Below are 10,628 nucleotides of genomic sequence, written 5' to 3' on the forward strand. Positions count from 1 at the left end.
CTCCTGCCTCAATAACTTGATATGGTACAATTAGATTATAACTATATTTTTCAATGGTCTTTTATTTTGTATTAAGGTTTTTTTATAAAAAGGTTATATTTTGTTCATTGAGAAGAGAAAACAAAACTACAATGGTTCAACCACACTGAAAGAGACAAATATCCCTCTAAGAAACTATTAAATTAGAATATATGAAATCAGAAATTAAATAAAAAATAAAATGGACGTAATTGAATAAGAGAATAAAAACACCAATATAACCAATTAAATTTTATCTGTATAGCGCCAATTCATAACAGAAGTTATCTCAGGACACTTTCAAATAGAGCAGGGGCCCGTTTCAGAAAGCAAGATTAACAAACTCTAAGTTAAAACCTTAACTCTCGGTTGACCAACTCTGAGCTGTCAAACTCTGAGTTTTAGGTTTCAGAACAGGTGATAACACTTAGTTCAATCAACTCTGAGTCAAGGTAACCCTGAGTGAAGCCCGTGCATGAGGATATAAAAAGCCCTCATCAGTGGAACACAGATAACATGATTCACCATGGCAACAAGTGACAAAAAGCCTCGATCCCCCTATTTCTCCCCAGTGGAGTTGGAAATATTAATGACCGCATATGCAGAAATTCAGCATATATTTTTTTTTAAAAAAGCAATACTGTGGCAGCAGCAAAAGAGCGGGAGCTCGCGTGGCAAAAAATTGCTGACCGAGTCAATGCGTGAATATTAATTGTAGAAAAAAAAGAAATGTTTTGTCTTGAATGTTCCACTTACTCAACATTTATATTTCATATGTGTGCGCACAGGTGCAACCCAACAGGCACCAACTAAAGATGAAATATGAAAATGTAGTTCAAACAGATAAGGTATAGTTTAAGTACAAGCAATTGTGATGTTGTTTAGCCTGCCCTCATTAAACAGCATTTAGTGGCTACATTCAACATGTGATAGATATATTTAAGTAATTAGGGAAATCTGCTAAACAAAGAAAAATCCCAACACAGCCAGTATTTAATATTGTCTACATGAAAGCAACACCTAAATACCTTTTATACATACAAGTCTCCAAATGTGTGTTTTCTGGATATGTTTAAATTTGACCTCCATTATAGCCAACAGAAAAAATGCTGAGGCCGGCAAAACAGGTGGCGGTCCACCACCACCACCTCTCACAGAGGCTGAAGAGATGGCCCTCAGTCAGAACAGTGGGCGACCCATTGCTGAGGGCATCTCTGAGGCGAGCTCATCAGACCCAGCCACGCCCCAGGACACAGGGGCCTACATAATAGGTAAGTTATTCAAATGAATGGCATGTACATGAATCCTTTTTCTAGTGTTCGCTCAGTAATGGCCACCCATTCATCTTAGACACAACTTGGCACACTGGTTTTTCTTGTAGCAGGAGGCTACAGTTCTTTGTAATTGGCTGTTGTTGCTTTCACATATCAATCTATTTTAAGGTGACTCAGAGTTTGAAAAATTGTGATGGGACCTGCACACTATTGTAAAAAAAAAAATGAAATTAGGTGGGGCACTTTTCTGGGTAATCATCAACTGTCTAATCTTCATCTTCTACCAGTCACTGATGGTGTAATCTGTCTCGTGGAGCCTTCTGCCATACCAGACCTCCATGCTGTTGTAAGTACTCTTAATATTCCACAGATTTGTCATAATGGGTAGAATATAACACAATCATTCTGTTTCATTACAGGAGGATGATGAAGACACCTTATCAGCTGCCACAGAGAGGGAAGATGCAGAGAGGCCTATTGAGGTTTACACCTTTTTTTTTTTTTAAATAACTTTGGTTTCAGTTAATAGTGTTGTTCCACAATACAACTTGCAACTTGCAACAAGAGCTGCGGGAGCTCCGTGAAAGGACTACGAGAGAGAGCTACCGGTAGTCAATGCCGCAACACAGCCTCTTACTTCGGGAAACTGGTGGTGCACCTGCGGACATTGTGAAGCTATGGCCACCGAAGAGGAGTGCCTGTGTTGCTCGGAGTGGGACCTGTTGCGTCGCGACACCCTAGAGACGCAGTGTTTTGTACAGTCAGTACAAATTTCCCCTCTCTGATAAACAGAGCTGTACTTTTTTCCATGTCCCGAAAATAAATTGGAGGCAGCGACTCATACTGGAGGGACCAGATGGACAGTTATCCACTGAGTAAGTACACTAGACAAGTTGTGTTTTACATCGGTGCGATTATTTCTGATATATTGAGCATATTACCTTTGTTTTAGTTCACATCGACAACTGTAAATCTTGATCATTGATCTGCATGAATGACCTAACCCCTGACTGTTTTCCCAAGATGGCGCCCGCCTGTATACGCGAACGCCACTGTTGTTCTAAACTATCTTTTTAATAAACTGTCTGTACACTTACAAAGTTCTCAATGCTTTGGTTTATAGGTAGAGACCCTCATTATGCTACCGTGTTAGTGTGGTGCTATTTTGAGTCTTGTTAGTGGCATAAAAAGCGATTTCTTTTCACGTTACTCTGTGCCACGTTGGCTAGCGTTATAAGCTAATTAGCGGTTTGTGCTAAAACCGGTCACGGTCAATTAGCATGAAAACATATCCCAGAGAACGGACCAACTCGGTACACATGTGTTATTAACCCCAGGTTCATTTTGCGCCCGAATTGTCCTTTAAAGGTGGGTGACGTGTCCACAGGCGGATGATTTTTAATTGTTTCAACAACAAAGGATTAACAACTGTACAACATTTGTCCTTCTAGGAAATAAAGAAGACCTCATAAAATTAGAGGCATATTGTCGTTCTTTGACACTGGGGAGGTGATGGGTCAGTTAGAAATGATTGAAGCATATCATGTCTCTAACAGCTCTTCCATCTTGTGCATCAGCAGGGGGGTCAGGATTATTATCTGGATCATTGGGGGAAAGAGTAGGACATTGTTCTCCTCTAATAGTGGCAATGTTGTGGAGAACCACACATGCCACTATAATGTCACAAGCCCTTTCTGGAGTGACCCTGAGCCTACAAAGGCACTGGAACCGGGCCTTGAGTATCCTGATGGTCATCTCCTCTCTGGCTTGTGTCCTGCAGTGAGCCAAGTTGTAGTGTTGCTGTGGGCCAGGCTCAGGGTAAGGGGTCAGCAGATAGCGCTGGCAGGGGTACCCTCTGTCTCCGAGTAGGTAACCATCAAACTCTCCTATGATAATACAAGATACAGTTTAATGTTTCAGTTGCAATAGGAGGAAACAAACTATTGTTCATAGGATATAGCTGTATACTGTATATAAACTCACCACGGGCAAATCTGGCACTCAGTGTAGACTCACGTAACATTCGTGAGTCATGCACAGACCCAGGCCACTTCGCTTCCACATTGTTTATCATGTGGGCTGCATCACATATGATCTTCACAGTGGAGAACAGTAATTAGCTGTATAGTGAAGTATATTTCGTTTGGAATGTTAAAGGCTACTATTTAGGCCTACCTGTACATTAATGCTGTGGACAGATCTCCTGTTCACATAATCTCCTTCATTTATTGAAGGAGCTATGATAGGAATGTGAGTGCCATCTACTATGCAGCCAATCACACCTGGAAACCCTAAAATATATCAAATTGACTGATTAGTGCTTCAAGTCTCAAAGCTTTATGACATAAACTAATTATTGCTTAGACTGATACCTGCAATTCTGCAAAAACGATGTGAGGACTGAGAATGTTGTTTAGATAAATTATTGATGATGCAGAGAAACGGAAACGCTCAAACAGGTACTCATCAGGGAATGATAAAACTTCCAATCGGGGTCTAATAATCCTCTCCCGACGGAGATTTCTGTGGAGTATCTGCGCCTCGACATCAACTGGCTCTTCAAGAAAAGGACACGCCATGTCTGCCACTGCCTTCAGTCTGCAGGCTTCAACTTAAGCGCAGGAGAAACTCAGGGTTAGTTGAAGAAAACCTGCCAGCGAGCAGGTTAGGTTCACGGAGTATGTTGCCAGGGTAACTGACTCAGAGTTAAGATGAACTGGCTTTGTGAAACCGAAAAAACAGTGTTTCCCTCATCTCAGGGTTAACTAACTCAGAGTTTTCACTAAACCTGCTTTCTGAAACCGGCCCCAGGTCTAGACCGTACTCCTTATAGCATTATTTACTGAGACCCAACAGTTCCCACCATGAGAAAACACTTGGCAACGGTGGCAAGGAAAAACTTCCTTTTAAGAAGCAGAAACCTCGGACAGACCCCGGCCCTAGGTGGGTGGTCGTCTGCCTCGACCAGTTGGGGTGACAGAGAGAGAGAGAGAGAGAGAGAGAGAGAGAGAGACAGACAGACAGACAGACAGACAGATTTGCACAGCAACAACAGTAGCAACAACTACACTAATAGTGACTGATGATGATGGACATGAAGATGATGACGACGAAGACGACAACAACGATGGGGGACAATGAGCAGTGATTATAGTAATAATAGTATCTGTAGTAATAATAATAGTAAAAAAAGACCAAAGTACTCTCATCTATAACAGGTCCTGTCTAAGCCCAAACAGAACACATAATTTTATAAGGAGTGCAGTCTAGACCTGCTCTATATGAAAATTGTCCTAATAATAACTTAATAAGTTCTGTTCTAATTTGGTGATGCAAATAAAACTGAACTGAATTGAAGTTTACCCCTGCATCGTCCCAGCATGTTAGCTGTGTGTTGTATTAGAATGCAGCAATAAAGTCACCTATAAAAACCTGTGGGTAACCTGAGAGCAAGCTGTTGCCACAGGATAATGGCAATACAGGATAATGAAACTGGCATTTGGAATACTACCCTGGCCAGGAGACGTGGCTATAGAGGATGGATGAAAAGTCACCCAACCAATAAGCATTTAAGGTTACCATATTGTGTGCCTAAAAAGCCGTTGTGAATCTTGGTGTGGTTGGCTCTGGCCGCCACTATCTTGGCAGTCCTGACTCCATCTGTTTCCGCCTAATCCAAAAATGGGCAAAGAGGTGCATCGTAGATGGAGCTGAATGAAGCTGAAAACAGCCACCTGTGATGACACCCACTTGTCACTTGAAGCCGCCCCACTCTCAATTATGCTTAACTTTTAGCTATAGAGACCAAAACCATCTTTTGTACCAGGCCGTAAACATGTTCATTTCCGCTGTAAAGTTGGGAATGTTGGCCTCTGCGCTTGTTGGCAGATTATTTCTGAAAGAATCCTCACACATCATCTATACTGAATATTTTATTCATGGCCTAAAGGATATGTTGTGTGATTCCAAGGATGAATTGGCTGGTTAAGATGTAGGCCTTTTTTGGTTTTGGAAAAATGGAAGCATGGGGCTCCCAGATGATCAAAAATAAGATTGAGATAAATTGGAGTTGTCTGACTTTTGTGAGATGGAACAAAGAGAACACTGTGTTAGCTATGATGAATATATGATTTGCTACAGTAAACGGACCATGTACTTTTCTAACTTTGCCTGAACTGCATATAGCACTCCCTCCAGGATTTCTTAGGCTTTTTTCTTTTTGTTTGGATTGCTGCAGCCTACAATCCCTGATTTAATGGTAGCTTTGTGAAAAAAAGTGCGAGCATTTTGCAATGTTTTGAAACATTTTTTTGCAATTAAATTGCGAAAGAAAGTGAAAATTGCAAGATTAGTTATGCTTTATTGTATATATTGCCCTAAAAACTGACAGGAAACTACAATGATTGTTGTGGTGATTGGAAAAAATTGCAAGAATTCATGGGGATTGGTTGAACAACAACAACAACAACAACAACAGCAGCAGCAGCATCAGGAGGTACAAGGGAGGACCAAAGGGACTTTTTCAGCCTTTGTCAGCCTGCTTTCTACTCCATGTCCAATCTCACACAAAATAACCCAAAAAGACTGTGTGTGTGTGTGTGTGTGTGTGTGTGTGTGTGTGTAGGTGTGTCTGTGTGTGTGCATGTGCGTGGTGGGGTACAGTAGCAGCTGGTTTATGCAGTGTCAGGCAGCAGGTGAATGTTGTCTTCCAGTCGGCAGCTTCTAAAGGCAAACAGAAAAGAGGGAGGGGTGACGGGCCAAATGAGAGAGGCTGCATTCAGACTGTTTTAGTACGACTTGTACCCTCTTAAAGTAAAAAAAAACCAAAAAAACAAACAAAATCAAAGGCAGGACAGAGTGAGCAATTATCAAATGAAGAATCCAAAGAAAAAAAAGAATTGTTTGTGGATGCAGTAAAGTGGAGAGGAGGAGGACAAGGAGAAGACAGGGTAAGGAGTTAAAGGAATAACAATCAGAGAAGGGAGGAAAGGAAGAGAGGAGAAAGATGAGGAGGAAGAGCAGGAGGGACCGGGTCTTTGAGAGAATGTAGAGGAATGTAGGGAGCAGGTGGTGAGTGGTGACTTGAAAAGCAGTGGTGACAAATGCAGCCGTCTGACCGGCCGGCAGCAGAAAGGCTTTCTGAATTAAATGGTGGCATCAGATATCACCACAAGTACGCTAACAGCTCCACGAGGAGGAGGAGGAGGAGGAGGGGTAGCAGGAGGAGGAGGAGCCTCTGTGGAGAACAGCAGACACACGGTGTCCTATGTGTGAACACACATAGTTTACATAGAACTTAGTGCAGCTTTGAAAAGCCTATGAAAACACCAAAATCAACATCAACATGTGAGTCAGTCTCAGTACTTTCTTGACTTCATGTCTGTGGCTCACTGGTTCCTTCTGACGACTTAAAGGTTATACAAAATTCACTTGCCACTGAATGTAACTAGAGCGCCAGCATCTAAACAATCAAAACAATGGGACAGAAATAAATGAAACTCAGCTAAAACCATCTTTTAGTTAGTCATTCCAACAATGAACAATGCTGGTTTGGTCAAAATAAACATTTAATTCACTGAGTGAAATGGCAAATGCCCCTCTCGAAGTACATCCACGAAAACTATTTGTTGATAGTTATTCGGTCTGACAACATTACGGAGAGGATCCCTACAGGGCGGCTATGGCTCAGAGGCAGAGCGGGTCATCCCCTAATCGGAAGGTTGTTGGTTTGATCCCTTGAGCAAGATACTGCCGTGCATCGTTGTATGAATGCATTGGTTTCTGTTCGATGGGCTTTGCCATCGCTGTGTGAATGTGTGTGAAAGGGTGAATGTGGCACGTAGTGTAAAAGCGCTTTGAGTGGTCGGAAGACTAGAAAGGTGCTATACAAGTACAGGTCCATTTACAGAGACAGACCTTTTGTTTATCCAGAGACAGCTGTAATACTGCTATTCCCTGGGCTGGATGGACATAATGGCTTGTCATATTCAGAATCTCAATAAAAAAGATGAAAAAAAGACTTTGTTGGGCACAAAAACACCATAAGGATGTCAACCTATTGCACTTACATTCTGCACTTAGAATAGTTTAGAATAGACTTTTTCTTGATCTTACATTTTGTACACTATGTACCCTGGTTCTCTCCTGCAGTGTGGATCCTCAGTAGGACTGCTCAGTAATGTCTTTCCCTGCTCCCATACCACAAACACTGAGCTGAGACAGGATAGTTTATCGCATGTCAAATGTGTCAAGTGTGAGTTGGTTCAGTGTGCAGCAATGAGGAACCCCGGCCTTTTGGTTTCAGTCCAAACTGCCATGTTACCACACACACCGACCTGTAGTGTCAGTGCTGGAACTATAAGGTTGCAAATTGTAAGCACTTTCCTTAATCGATCATTTGACTTCACTTTGATATACTCCTTCATTACATACCAATGATTTTAAAACTACTCCTTAAAAGAATGCTTTAGTTTCATTACAATTACAATTGCTGTTCATTCTAAATATTGATCACAGTCTTTGACCCTAGCTGCTTACTAGAGTTGTGTACACACAGTTTTCCTGTGCAATGAGACTGTTTAGAAAGCTGTTGTTTTGTTTAAGGGCATCTGTGCCAGTCTGCTCAATGTCTCCTCTCCTCTGCTTCTCTGTGGGAGTAGGAAGAAGCTGCCATCCATTGAAGACATCTACACCCAGCGGTGCAGGAAGATGGCCAACAGGATCATCAAAGAAAAATCACCTGCTCTGTTTGGAAAGTGTCCTGAGATAACTTCTGTTATGAATTGGCGCTATACAAATAAAACTCAATTGAATTGAATTGAATTGAAAGACCCCAATCACCCCAGCCACAAACTGTTTATATCTTGTAACGCAGCATCTGGTCCCACACCACCACTAGATGCCACTAAATCCTACACAATGGTCCTTTAAAGGTCCAGTGAGTAACATTTAGGAGGATCTATTGGCAGAAATGGAATATAACATTCAGTGGAGTCTGCCATATTTAACCGTCGTGTCTACAGACAAACCAAACACTGGATGTCACTGACTTTGGCAATATCATGGAAACATCTTACCTGTCCATGATTATATTTTGGTATAACCCCAAAAAACTGCTCATGGGGCGCTCCTAACGTGGCATCCCAGCACTCCACCATCTCTCTCCATGTTTGCATGTCCACAAGCCCTGCATGTGCATGAGTGGGCACATGCAAATATATGTGAAAAGAAGAATTTCTCCAACAGGAGATAAATAAAGTAAATCTTAAATCTTAAGACTTTATAATCAAGGCACAAATCATATACTTAAATAATGCTTAACTAAGGCATGACTCATTATGATTTAATGCAGGTTGTATCATGAATCAAGTCCACACTGAATCTGAGACTATTACTCAGCACTAATAGAAGAAAATAAGAACAACCCCAGGTTCCTCTTCAGCATTGTAGCCAGGCTGACAGAGTCACAGCTCTATTGAGCCACGTATCCCCATAACCCTCAGTAGCAACGACTTTATGAGCTTCTTTTATGATAAAATTATTACTATTAGAGACATAGAGACAAAATTAATAATCAAATGCCCTCAACAGGTACCATTGTCTCTCCAAGTTCAGGAACTTTAAAAGACTGTTTTTCTGCTATCGATCTTCATCAACTGACTTCATTTATTTCTACATCGAAGCCATCAACCTGTCTATTAGACCCAATCCCAACTAGGCTAATTAAAGAAGTCGTACCCTTAATTGGCACTTCTTTACTGTATATGATCAAGTTTTCTTTATTGTCAGGATATGTACCACAGTCCTTTAAAGTAGCTGTAATTAAACCCCTTCTTAAAAAGCCCACTCTTGACCCAGGGGTTTTAGCCAACTATAGACTGATTTCTAACCTCCCCTTCCTCTCTAAGATTCTGGAGAAAGTAGTCGCCAAAGAGTTGTGTGACTTTCTACATAGCAACAGCTTATTTGAGGATTTTCAGTCAGAATTTAGAGTTCATCACAGCACAGAGACAGCTCTGGTTAAAGTTAATAACAACCTTTTAATTGCTTCCAACAATGGACTTGTCTCTGTACTTGTATCATTAGATGTTAGTGCTGCATTTGACACGATTGACCATAATATTGTTTCACAGAGACTTAAGCATCAAATTGGCATTAAAGGAACCGCACTAAGCTGGTTTAGGTCATACTTATCAGATTGTTCTCAGTTTGTACACGTCAACGATGAATCCTCCATAAATACTAAAGTTAGTCCTGGAGTTCTGTACTTGGACCAATTCTATTTACTTTATATATGCTTCCCTTATACAATATTATTGGGAATCACTCCATTAACTTTCACTGTTATGCAGATGATACCCAGTAATACCAGTCAATTAAGCCCGATGAAATTAATCAGTTATCTAAGTTACAAACATGTCTTGAGGACATAAAAACCTGGGTGAGCTGCAATTTTCTGATGATAAAACAGAATTCTTGTACTTGGCCCCAAAAACCTCAGAGACCCACTATCTAAAGATATAGTTACTCTAGATGGTATTACCTTGGCCTCCAGCACCACTGTCAGACATCTTGGAGTTATCTTTGGTCAGGATATGTCCTTTAATTTCCACATAAAGCAGACCTTCAGGACTGCCTTTTTTCATTTATGCAATATTACAATCCTATCACAGACGGATGCAGAAAAACGAATTCATGCATTTGTTTCTTCTAGGCTGGATTACTGCAACTCTTTATTATCAGGTTGCCCTAATAAGTCCATTAAGACGCTCCAATTAATTCAGAACGCTGCAGCACGAGTACTGAGAGGAACAAGATCACATCTCTCCTGTATTAGCTTCTCTGCACTGGCTCCCTGTAAAATTCAGAATAGACTTTAAAGACTTTCTCTCTCTCTCTCTCTCTCTCTCTCTCTCTCTCTCTCTCTCTCTCTCTCTCTTACCTCTGTTCTCTCTGTCTCTGTCTTTCTCGCTCTCTCTCTCCCTCTCACCCCAACTGGTCGAGGCAGACGACCACCCACCTAGAGCCCCCGCTGTCTGAGATTTCTGCCTTTTAAAAGTAAGTTTTTCCTTGCCCCCGTTGCCAAGTGCTTGCTCATGGTGGTACTGTTGGGTCTCTGTAAATAATGTTATTATGGTCTAGACCTGCTCTGTTTGAAAAGTGTCCTGAGATAACTTCTGTTTTGAATTGGTGCTATACAAATAAAATTGAATTGAATTGAATTGAATTGAATTGAATTGAATCAGTTAAGGAATGTTAATTCACAGTTATTTCAGTAATTACATGTGACCACTTAGATGGATTCCTCTCTAGTGTTTTTCAGGGCCTTACATTTGT

This window comes from Dicentrarchus labrax, unplaced genomic scaffold (assembly GCF_905237075.1).
Source record: "Dicentrarchus labrax unplaced genomic scaffold, dlabrax2021, whole genome shotgun sequence".
Classification (NCBI taxonomy): Eukaryota; Metazoa; Chordata; class Actinopteri; family Moronidae; genus Dicentrarchus; species Dicentrarchus labrax.